This window comes from Myodes glareolus, chromosome 17 (assembly GCF_982192425.1).
Source record: "Myodes glareolus chromosome 17, mMyoGla1.1, whole genome shotgun sequence".
NCBI lineage: Eukaryota > Metazoa > Chordata > Mammalia > Rodentia > Cricetidae > Myodes > Myodes glareolus.
In genome coordinates this window covers 11,772,237-11,785,049 of record NC_142042.1, presented here as the reverse complement: position 1 = coordinate 11,785,049, position 12,813 = coordinate 11,772,237, and the positions used below count along the sequence as shown (strand labels likewise).

The 12,813-nt window shown below is 40.9% G+C and overlaps 1 protein-coding gene across 2 annotated transcripts in view; it reads left to right on the top strand.

Moving 5' to 3' along the window:
• Ttll7 (tubulin tyrosine ligase like 7) overlaps positions 1-12,813 on the top strand; it is a 121,265-nt gene that overhangs the window by 10,576 nt on the left and 97,876 nt on the right. The window contains exon 1 of one of the 2 annotated variants that reach the window (XM_085677568.2): positions 5,952-6,103. The exons of the other annotated variant lie outside the window; for it this stretch is intronic. The gene's annotated coding sequence lies outside the window, so the exon portion shown is untranslated. Of the gene's footprint in view, positions 1-5,951; positions 6,104-12,813 lie in introns of those variants that run through there. 2 annotated transcript variants of the gene reach the window in all.

Below are 12,813 nucleotides of genomic sequence, written 5' to 3'. Positions count from 1 at the left end.
GAAATTTCCTTTTCAGAGATTTTAAAATTAAAAATGTTCTTTAGCAGTTGAATAATTGTTCACATTATCTCTTTTTCTCATGGATTGAGATTTGATAGTTTGCGATTTTTAAGGAAACGTTTCTAGGCTATTAGATTTATGCATACATTTGCTCTTACATTTCCTTTATTACCTGCTTCTCATTTCGGGGCTGTTATTTTTTTTCAGCTTGTTGTGCCTTTATTTTCTATACCAGTGGATTCACGACTGCTGCTCCATTCTAATGTCGGCACTTACGTTCAACACAGGTCCTTTCCACCCAGCTTTGCCTTTACCTTACGGAGTAGGATGTCATCTTCTCATTGGCAATTCTGTTCCATATCAGCGTTTAAAAAAGGATTTCCTTTGGGACTTCCATTTTAAGCCATGGACAATTGAGAAACTTTTTGAGTTTTTTCTGTGTGTGTTTTTCAAGATTTGATTTCATTATTTGTGTGTGTGTGTGTGTGTGTGTGTGTGTGAGTGTGTGTGAGTGTGTGTGTGAGTGTGTGTGTGTGTGAGTGTGTGTGTGTGAGAGTGTGTGAGAGTGTGTGTGTGTGTGTGTGTGTGTGTGTGCGCACGCATGTGAGAGAGATGGGGGGAAGGAGAGGGATTGGAGAGAGAATGTGTGTGCATGTATCTTTGGGGGCCAGAAGAGGGCATTTTCAGAGCTGGAATTACAGCAGTTGTTAGATTCCAGACATGGTGTTGAGGATTAGGATGCTTTGAAAGAGCTGTTAGTCTTTTTAACCTCTGATCCAGCTTTCTAGCTCTTTTTTTTTTCTTAAATTAATTTTTATTGAGTCTTCACTATTTGGCCCAGGTTGATCTTGAATTTAGAGGCTCAGGTTTTCTATCATTCCAGCTTAACTTCCTGGGTGTCTAGACTACAGGCACAGGCTGTGACACATGGCTGAGAGAAGACACTGCTTGATTTCTCAGGACTTGGAGATTTTGCTGTGGTTGCTCTTATCTCCAAAGGGTAGACCAGATCCGCCTTCAAACTAGCTCCATTGAAAGATTATTCTCATGAAAGCAGAAAGATTCCTAGCTTAGTCTAATTAGTCTGGGAATCTACTTTGCGGTTAAATTATTTTAAATTTGCCTAAAAGTTTGCCATGGTTTATAAGTCTTCCTGTGTTTTATGAATGAAAATATTGTACGTAATAAAAGCTTGATGGTCCTTGGAATAATGTGTACCCTCCGGGTTTTGATAGCATATTCTAAAGCCAACCAGATCTTATCCGCTTGTGTATTGCTCAGCTCTACTCTCTGAGACAGCTTTATGAGCTTTCATATATATATATATGAATACACACATATATTACATACACACATATGGGCACATAGTATTTATTGACTGGTACTTCATTGGCATATTCCCCTTCAGACTCACCCATCTTGTCACAGGTGACAGAGTTTTCTCCTCTTTAAAAGCGGATAGTATTGCGCACTAGATCTACAGTCTCTCTCTATATTACATTTACCTACCTGCTTGTTTGTTGACCAATACTGGAGCTGGTGCCTTGTTACCCTCTGCTCTATGCAAGGACTCCCAAAGGATAGACCAGATCCCCCCTGACCATACTAATCTTGTTAAAAGGTTATTGTTATAAGACCCTAGTCATTAGTAATTTTGGATGTGCTGAACTTGTGAATGAGTTGGAGTCAAGTTCATGTCCTATCTCCCATGACCGTTCTGAAATTAAAAACAGCCAGTTTGATAATAGCCAACAGTATTTCATATAAGAAATCTTCATTTTGATCATTTCTTGATTAGAGTTTTTGAATTTTAAGTTAATGTAGTAAATGCCAGTGCTCCCTAAGTGTCTTTCCCCCTTCTTTCCCTCCTCCCCAAACTTCCAGTCTCTGATGACCATTATTCTACTCACAACCTGTCTGAGATCAATTTTGTTATATTCTATATGTGAATGACGGTATTTATGCACTACTCGCCTTTGTTCCTGACTTATTTCGCTTAACATAGTGCTCTTCGGTTCCATCCATGTTTTCACTGATGACAGGATTTCCTTACATCTTATCATTCAATACTAGCACATCACACATATATCCTGCATTTTCTTCATCTGTGTATCTGCTGATTGACACTGTTTCCATGAGTTAACTATTATGAATACTGCTGCAGTAATTGTGAGAGCAAAGATGACCCCTTTGGCATATGGATTTTGTTTCCTTTGCCATGTACCTGGTAGCAGGCTTGCTTGAGTATCTGATCGTTCAATTTTAATTTTTAGTGAACCTCCGTTCACCATTTTCTGCAATAGCTCTGCTATTACACATTCTGACCAGCCGAGTCAGGAGTTCCTGTATTTTTTACAAGCTCACCAGCCCTTGTTGTCCTTAGTCTTAAGTATTCTTACTGGGGTGGTGTTGTATTGGTAGGTAGATGACTGTTTTGACAAAGTACATTCTTATTATATTCAGAATCTCCAGTATGCCATTTTAGGGGGTGGTTGGGAAGGATAATCCTTTCTTTTATGAGATGATTATAATCTACCCTTATTTGCATTTTCGATTGCATTCTAAGGAGGGACTCTTTCAGAAGACTTTGTCCTCCCTTTGCATTTTCTTGTCTGTCTGTGTGGAGCCAGATAGTTGTCTTTGGAAGATGAAAAAGAAGGGCTTCTTTTCTTGGCTTCTCTTGGCGACTTTATTAGTAACTTATTAGAATCTCCTTTTCTGATGTGTTGGTTTATTCAGCAGCTGCCCAAGATTCCACGCAGATAAAACATGACTATTCTGCCTCTGTGGTGATTGGTTATATCCTTCGTAGGTGAGGTAGATGTTATGGAGGAGCTCAGACCTCATAGACTAAAAGGTGGGAAGAATCGAAAACACTGGTATGGGGGCGGGGCTGTTGTAGGGGGTGGTACTTAAAATGTACTCTCCATACACAGATGGGACTGTCATAGGGCTCCTGTGAATTCATAAGGAAAACGTTTCTGTACTCAGAAAAATAAACAAAATGCAGATAATCTCTCCTGGAGCCACAGCATTGCTTTGTGTGTCTGTTTGTTTGCTTGTTTGTTTCCGGCCGCAACTCATTCACTTTCACCTCCCTTTCTGGCCCCAAGGAGCCAAATCTGAGCTGAAGGTCCAGTGGTAGCAAGCTGCGAATTTCTCCCTTTCCCAGTTTGCTGTCTGTGTGCCAAGAGGTGCTTGGCTGATGACCAGGCCTTTACCTTCTTTGGACTTTGTCAGAACTGAGGATGCTGAAGGCTACTCCTCCTGAGATGAATCAGCAGCACTGTCAGCCATGGTTCTGCCGACGGCTGCTCTCTGACACTAGTAGCCAAGCCCGTGTACGAAGTGATGCTGTACAAAGAAGGTCAGAAAGTCTTTGAAACGGGTCGAAAACTGAAACAAAGCAGTGGTGTGTAATTTTACCTCACATTTGAAGTCTGTGTGGTGAAGTTGTTACTAGGATTTTTGCAGGGTATCTTCCAGACGCTCCCCCTCCTCCCCAGAAAGCCTGGTGGAATGCTTTGGATTCTTAAAATAGATTATTGCAGAGCAATGTCTATGTTCTCTGGTTTTTCCAAATTTAAGTCTCATCTTCATCCTCATAGTTTTAAATTCCCATTTTACACTAATAATATATTTTAATTCTAGTTTTTAAAGCTTGTATATTCTCTAGTTTAGAGTATACATGCAGTCAATGACATTTATTTAACTCTATTAATATTCAGATCACTGTGCTATAAAGCAGTTTCGGATTATCAGGAATATAAGGTATTAAAGTCATGTGTATTAGCATATATTAGCATATATTTGCATCTATCATATGTATTGCCAAAGCAAATCTCATTTTGAATTATCAAAAGTCCCACTATTTCAGTAACTGACAACTGGGAAAAAAATATGACTAAATGGCTTTATAGAGATGAATACACATAAGAAATAATTTTCTGATGGAGCTAAAATATCAAGATCGAGAGAGGATCAATGACTTCAATGTGATTGTCGTTTAGTAATTTCTCTGTTATAATTTATAAGATTGAAAGAAGCCACAACTTAATATATTTTGTTACTTGCTCAACAAATGTCTTCTGAATTAAAAGCAAGTAGAAAGAGATGAGTTGGAAAATCTATTTGTATTGAAATTGGTAGAGTAGGCTGATGTAAACAATCCTCATGATGTGGCCAATTCAGTAAAACTGGTTTCCGAGTTTGTCTTTCTGGGACAGCTTTTGAGTAAACTAAGTTCTCAGCACCCACATTGGTCATCTTACAACCTCTTGTGATTCCATCCAAATCGAGGGAATCAATTCAGCACCTTCTTCTGAACTCCACAGGTCCTGTATGCCACTGACAAACACATGCACACATTATTTTTTTTTAAAAAAAAGAAGTTTGTGTTCCTGTCCTTTGGTGTGATCTTTGACAGTGAAGCTTATCATTAGGAAAATATGTGGCTTATCCAGTTGTTAAAGTAATGGGAGAAGGAATCTGTGATTATTCAGAAATATGGATAGCACAGTTTATTCTTTTTCTTCTTTTTTTGGGGGGGGGGGTAGGATTTCTCTGTGTAGCTTTGGAACCTGCCCTGGAACTTGCACTGTAGACCATGCTGGCCTTGAACTCACACAGATCTGAGTTCTGGGATTAAAGATGTGTGATACCATCACTGGACTCACCCTTTATTCTTAATAATTTATTTCACATCACCAAAATGCTGTGGGTAAAGTCATGGAGAGGTGCTCGAGCTATCTATCTATTTATTTATTTATCTATTTATTATTTATTTATTAAGGGGCTCTCCATATACTAGAATTTTTTTCACACTTTCCCCTTTTTTCATAGGAATTTTAAGCATTGCTGGGGATGCAGCTCAATTGGTAGAGTGCTTACACACCATGAAAGCAAGCCCAGGTCCCAGTACCTCATAGCCGGTATGTGAGGGTGCAGGCCCGTGACACTAGGATCAAAGGAAAACAGGAGGCCAGTAGTTCAGAGACACCCTTGACCACATAATAAGTTCAAAGACATTCTGGTCTGCATGTCTGAGTCAAGCTAGTAAGGACAAAAACTTTTAAGCAGATCCTTCTAAAGACCCGAGATAACGTGTGAGGCAGTCTAACGGTGCCGCTGTTCCAAAGAGAAGTTGGTTCTTTCTCAGAGGGAGAAAGGAATGATGTAACAACTAAGCTGGGCAGAATGCACCCAGGAGAAGGAAGATGCTTGAGATAAGAAAACCACTGGGGCAGTGTAAATTAAGGAGGGAAGGACATCTTCCAGAATGCGTTATCTCTGGCTGGAATACCCTTCAAACTTGTTTTGTCTAAAGAAATACAATTCTCTTCTTGACATTGTTTATACCTATACATACAAAGAGAGAAAATCCAAGATAATACTCACAGATAATACTTTCCTTACTTCTCACAGTCTGCAGGAAATATTTTATTTTTTATCATTTTCTTTTAAAGATATTTTTGAAAAGGATTATGTATCATTTTCTCCTTCCTTTCTTTTCTCTAGCCCCACCAAGCTACCTTCATTCTTCCATGTCCCCTCAAATTTATATCCTCATTTTCTTTATTGTTGTTACACACACACACACACACACACACACGCACACACACACACGCGCGCACACACACACTGCATATATGTGTATGGATGTATGCACGTTTGTGAGAAAATATATGCAAATATCACTTACTGAGTTAGTAATTGTTTCGGTGTATATGTTTTCAAAACAGACAACTCTGCACTGGACTACTGATAAGGGGACTCATCCCTGCGAGTGGCTAATTCTCCTTTCCCCAGCAAGTCTGTAGTTGCCTGTAGCTCTTTGTCTAGGGGTGGTTTATATTAACATGGTCATTGATGTTGCCTCTGTTCTGATCTTGTTCAGGCAGAAATTTCTCGGAGAGACGTTCACAGCAGACTTCCTGGTATTCTGAGTCTAAAACTGTTCCTCTTTCGTGACTTTCCCTGAGCCATCGATGCAGGAGCTGTGATGTAGATGTACCCGTTGGTGCTGGGCTCTCCACGATCTGATGACCTCTGCTTTGTATTCGGTTGTGCTTCTCCAGTTGTGGTGGCCTCCGTTCGCTGTTTGGTGAGAGGTGGCAGCTACACCTATCTGTGGGTATAGGGACAGGATTTAGACTTCATTAAGAAATTATGGAACTCTAACAAAACGATGACAGTAGATTCTTTTCTAAGTCCACAACTTTACTACCCCTGGAAAAGCTGGCCAGGTTTCCAGTATCAGTCCTGATTTTCCTCCTGCTAAGCCCAGTTAGACAGCCGTTCATTGTCACTGAGATGCGAGTGCTGCTGCATGGATATTGCACCTGCATGGCTATCTTGCCGTGGTAGTTATCACTGTGGTTCATACTTGTGACAACTGGGGAGAACTGTTTAATTGCTTCCCTCCCTTGGCAGCTTGCATAGTATTTTCGGAACCATAAAAACTAGACCTTAGGAAAGATGCTTCCAGGTCATAACCGGCTTGAATCGTCTGAGTCCTGTGTCCTAAATGTGCATTATTTTTTTAGCAACTGAGGTCTACAAATCCTGAGAGACAGCCAACAACCACATCAACAGTCTATATTGTTTTTGGAGTCACTTGTACTGCCCCAACCAATCATTCAAAAGGAGAGTCTCTCCTGCTTAGTACTGGGATACTTAAAATCCATTCTAGTGTTTCAGCCACACACACACACACACTCATTGAGTTTGAGTGAGTTAACTTTATGCCCCTCTAAGGAGTGTGATCTGCATTTAGTAATGAAAGAAAAATATTTGTTAGAACTCACCATAGACAAAGAGACCCTGTTGTATCTACATGAGATATGAAGAGGGACCATTTGTATTTCTCAACAGGACTGCAGGAAGGTAGGAAACAATTAAACGATGAAGGCATCTTTGCCACTGAGAAGCAACCTGACATAGTGCAGAGGTTTTGAGACTCCAATGGCGCTGTCCAACACTTTGACAAGTTACTGAATGTCTCTGGGTTTCAGTTTTCCCTATTTAAAACGGAATCAATAAAGTAAAGCACAGGAATGAATTGGCGGAGTCTATCTGTTTAAACAGTGGCTCTCAGTCTTGGCTGTGTGTTTGAATTGCAAAAGGAACCTTCAGAAATCTTGATCTAGGCTGAATTCTAGACCCGTTGCATTAGGACATTTGGTACTGGCAATGAGGCTTCAGGGGTTTTTTAAGCTCAATTCACATTGTCTGTAAAAGCTTGATTGTAATTCCTAGAGCGCTATGCATATTGTGTGGTAGGCGCCTGACACATGTCTGGTTACCTTGGACAGACACGGCCCACATATGCAGTTCACCTTTCTAAGGCTGCGACCAGGTGAAGAGGATGTATTTGTTTTGCAGTTGTCATTCTGTCAAATAATGGATTAGTATTTGGCTGCCATAAAAAGAAAACATTGCTTAGTGACGTGGGAAGTGTTGGCTTGAACAATTAGGAGCTAAGATATCAGGGGCATCACTTAAATGATGCAATTGGCGTGTGCAAATGTTTATAGAATGTACATAAGACTTAAATAGCTTGGATTAGAATTTGAACCTTAAATACTGCCTGGATAGGGTAGGTACTGTACCAGTTTGATGTAGGTAAAGTCTTCAAATATGTAAGATCCTGATGTTAGCAAGAATATACCGATATTGTGTGGTGGAGTATATGTGATATCTGTACATAGTATTTGGGCTGGCCTGTAAAATTTGGGAGAGGTATTGGGGCCATAATTGAAATGATGGAGATTGTTGTAATATCAGTATGAGCATCTGCTCTATGGTCTCATGTTGCTGTCACTAAAATTAGATTATTTCCCCTGACACTATGGGACCATGACTGAAGAACTGTAAGTCTAGAGAAATGCCTAGTCCTTTACATTTTTGGCCTTTGTTAGGATGCAGATAAGTTCACTCGATAGTAGAAATGTATTCTCTCTGTTCATAGAGAATGGGGACCTTTTTCTGAATCTAATCTTTCAGCGGAGGGTCATTTGTTTTCAGAGCTCACCCAAGTGATAAACCCACGCCAGAAATAATCCATGTAAATTTAATTTTAGAATTTGTGAGAAGCATTCAGAGCTACATCTCGAAGAGACTGACGTGTATTGTCAGTATGATTGTCTGCAGTCTTATGCACCATTTCTAATTTTCAAATTATCCCCTTGACACTGTGGAACCGTATGAGTCTCTTGTAATTAAAAGTCGGAATGGAGCATGTACTACAGATAGATTTTGAACAATGTTGCCAGAGGCTCAGCGACTTAAGATTGATAATGAAACATCTCATAAATGCTAATAAAATTGTACATTCCTGTGTGACTGATAAAATAGACTTGAATTTATCCACAATCCCTTCCATCAATCTTCCATTTACTTTTCTCCATTACAGTATTTCCATTTCTCTGTGAAGGCTAACTACATTCTTTTGAAGAACTTTTACATATAAACAGTATATGATATAAATATTTACTGTTTGTTGTTGCTTTTTTTTAAAAAAATTGAGCATTTTAGATCAATACGAATATGAAAGAAACCATGGAGTTCTTGGTCATGAGAATACACATATATGTTGTTATTTTTAAATCTGTTATGTCCTGAAACCAACTTTATTGGTATCTGGGGTTGGACATGGTGGGGAGCCTTCAATGTAGAGGTCAGCCATTGTAGGGACTGTGAATTTGGAACATAATAGGGATGTGTCTAGCCTGTAGCAGGAGGAATGGCGCTCTCTCTCTCTCTCTCTCTCTCTCTCTCTCTCTCTCTCTCTCTCTTCAGAGACCTAGTGTTAGAATTGGGTCCTGTAAAACCTGGAATGGCTTTACATTAACTATTAATTATTCTCAACTCCATTCTTTGTAAAGTGAAGGGGAAAGTCTCTACTGAATAAGCTTTTTAGTCTTGTTGTAGAGTACATAGAGATTAAGGCTATGAATGGTAAAGTAAAATTCTCTGCTTGCAAGTGGTAAGGTGCCGGTCTTACTGCCTCTAGCGCATATTGTCATGTTTATCTGCAGAACAGAAACGGTAATGGTGCATGACTCAGAGGGGGTAGATTTTATTACACAGCAAATTTAAACACACAACACATTGTTTGTGTCCCTCTATCCATGCATTCAGCAGACACCTATCTGGTACCTAACACGCTCCCGGAGCTTTTTCGGGTGTTTGGAATATGGGAACAGAAGCAAACACAATTCTCTTATTTGTAAGTTTATTGTCCATCAGAGAGGGCTAGAATTAGGCTCGAAAGGGACCAAAGGCTGTGAGAGCGCCATCAGAATGTGAGTTCTACCTGAATACAGCTAGGGACAGGAGGGCTTGCCTTCTAGAGGGAAGGATGGGATGTGCAAAGTCTGTATAAGTTGGAAGAGACAAGTGATTGGAACACAGTGAAAGGGAATGTGGTTCAGGGTCTCACTGGGAAGACAGGGGGGAAGCAGGCAGTTGGATCTGATGGATGTCGCACCAGGGAGGGGAGTCTTTGGAAATGGCTTGCTGGAAGCATTCAGAGTAAGGTATTTGTTGTAGGAACGAGTCGTCAGAGCTATACAAGTCAGCTGGAGGGAGATTAGTTAAGGTGTGGGGAGAGAGGATGGAAGAGTGATAATAGATTTACATTTTGGAGTCCTGCATTCTGTTGAAGAAAACAGATTGGGAAAAAATTGAGTAGATAGAAATACTTGCGTTAGGAACTTGGTCCTAGTGAGATGAGGACGGCCAGGATTGGAGGTGGCCACACGTAAGGATGAGTCCTGAGATGCCCTGGTCCTCGAGAACTCAGAGTTGGTGATGGGATTCTTACATGTTGGGGAAGAGGAAAGTGTCGAGGCCACAGACTGGTGCTTGACCCTGAGTTTGCAGTGGCGTGGAGAATACCTAGATGGAAATGTCTGGTAGGGACGTCACATTCAATCAGTCAGTGCTATAGGAGCAGGATCATCAGTAGGAGGGAAATATAAGTTTTCAACATACTCATCAATGGCTTCCTTCCTGGGCCTTAAGGTCCACCTCTGCTATGGTTATCAGATATGCAGCTGCTTCCTGGCACAGAGACCTGTCTTTTCACTTCCCTGCTCCACTCTTTAATCTTTGCATAATCACATGCTTTCCCTTCTCCTCCTCCTTCTGTTCATTCCACATCCTTCTAGTTCCGAGTGGTCCCTGGTGTCCCTATTTCGGGGACCAGCAAGCTTTATTTGCACAAATGGTTGTCGCTATTCCAGTCTGCCTTTTAAGGGTCTGAGCGTCTGGAGACAATACACAAAGGAGGCTACTGTGTACTAAGTCTGGATTTTCAAAACATGTTTGGAACAGACTTGACCTATGACCCCTTTGCCAGTCTGTCATGTGCTTCGTGCCTCCTTTATTTTCAATCGTCTTCAGTCTCCTGCCTAGCACATGACCAAAATTTTGAAATTGTCTCCCTCTGCTCCTGCTTTATCAATGTTCTTTGTAAAGTTCTTTCTCATTTCCCCCTTACTTCTTGAAGGTCTCCTTTTCTTTTCTAGTTAAATCTTAATAATCTGACTTTTTGCAATGCTGTCTCAAAAATAGTCATGATCTCTACTTTTTAGAGTAATATGACTTCCTCCTGGTCTCTCCTTCTCCCTCTCTCCCTCTCTTTTTCTCTCCTCCTCCTCCTCCTCCTTCTCCTCCTCCTCCCTCCTCCTCCCTCCTCCTCCTCCTCTTCTTCCTCCTCTTCTTCTTCTTCTCTTCCACTCCCCTCTCTCCCTAAAGATCTCAAGTGTCTGTCTACACAATGCCCTTGTAAAGGTAAGGAAGAAGTCCCTAGTGAGAGGCCTCAGCAACAGTGTGCACATACTGTGTCCTTGCTATTCCCCTGACGTCCATGACCTTGCGGTCTCCACGTTGTTCTCCTGTCTCCGATGACTGCCTGTCACATTAGATAAAGACTTTTCAACCGGAATATACAAAGAATTCATGGGATTCAATAAGATGAATTCTATTAAAAATGGGCCTAAGCCTTTAGCAAACTCTTTAAGAAGCATGATCTGCACAGTCCTCTGCATGCAAAGGGAGATGCATTAGCTGCATTATTAAGGACTCACCAATCACAGCACAGATGAGGTAAAAACACAGTCCTCCAATGACCAGAATCTAAAACACTGACACCATAAAATGCTGAGCATTTTATGCTCTCCATAAAATGGAGAGCAACAGGAGTACTCATTGTTTGCTGACATCAAGAAATTAAGAAAAGGTGCAAACATATTGGAAGAGTCTTTGTGTAGGAATCAGTGTTTTTGAAGTAGGCAGTGTCTTTTATACCTGGCCCTCTCTTGAATAGACCATCAGTCTAGTAATCTACCAGTGGCATGAATTATTCATCCATGTATGAAGACAGAGGTCTAATCTTTTTCGAAGACCTCATTCCTAGTAACTCATAATGAGGGTTCTGTTTAGGGCTAATGCTGAGTCAATGCCCGCAGTGCCCTGCTCATTGTCCCCAGTGTCTTAGCACCTCACTCTTCTCTCCCTGCCTTAGTACACTGCAGCCATGCCTTTCTCTACCTGGGGGTGTTTAAGGCACCCCTGGAGGCCGTGGGACTGGGGGGTCTTTGCCATTCCTGGCCTTCTCCATGCCCCCCCTTCTCTACTAGTCCAAGGTCAGGAGGCAGTGAGAGTTAATTCTGCATCACTCCCCCAGTAGCCTCCAACTCATGGTTAGTGTCAGATGCACTAACTCTGAAACCGTGTGCTTTATGCTGATTGTCTGTGTTTCCTAGGGAACTAAGCTCCAGCTGCTCACAGCAGAGCTGACCCTTTGTATTATTGCCTTTCCTTCCTTGTCTCTCTTCTCTACTCCACTTAGCAATATTTCCTGTAACTTCCCCATACTTCTGGTGTTTGAATCCTTGCTTCTGAGGAGCATGAACTAAGACTAACAAGAGGGCAAGAAGAGTCATCTCCCATGTCTTCAAAGTTTCTTTCCTCAACCACCTCCTCCTCCCATACCTGCTTCTCCGTTCTCTCATCTTCTTACTCCTCTTCCTTCCTGTTTTCCCTTTCTCTTCCTCTGAGTACTAAGTATCTAACTCAGGGCCTTGTGCACATTAAGCAAGATCTCCACTGCTGAACTCTATCCCTGACCATATCTTAGTTTCTGTAAAAATTGTAAATGTCTACTTGCTGGTGATTTCTCAAACCTGATATGGCAAAGAAAACTCCAGTCAGAACCTGAAAAACAAACCACTTCCACACTGATTTCAGCCGTGTGCTTTCTTTCTCTTCATCTGTAATGGGGAAAGAAATCTTTTAACTGAATTCAGTATGTCTGCGTGTTCCTCCTTTGCTCTGACTGCAGTGTGGATAGCACAGCATCCAGATATAACTTCCATTTGTAACATCACCTTTAGTTATTTTTACCCGATGATCTCAGACTTGGCTTGAAGACCTGGAATCTGGGACCAGCTTGTTTACATTTTGACTTACTCTGGAAGTGTTAACCTCAGAGGTGGTTCAGCACATATTTCAAGGTCTGAACTAAACACAGAATGCTGTGACTCACCTTCGTAATCCTTCCGCACTACTTAGGAATCGCTCTCCTGGAAGAAGCCAAATTTGTTCCCTATTAAGACAGATCTTTATTGATACAGTTTATCAAAATTCACCCTGGTGTATGATTCATGATTATTTTCATAATGTTGTAACACAGGTGAATAGAAATGGCATATTTACTCAGAATCAGAAAATCAAAGTAAATATTAAACTTTACAATTTGTTCATCTATTCATGGAAAAATAAACATTATTTCATTTCATATGAATC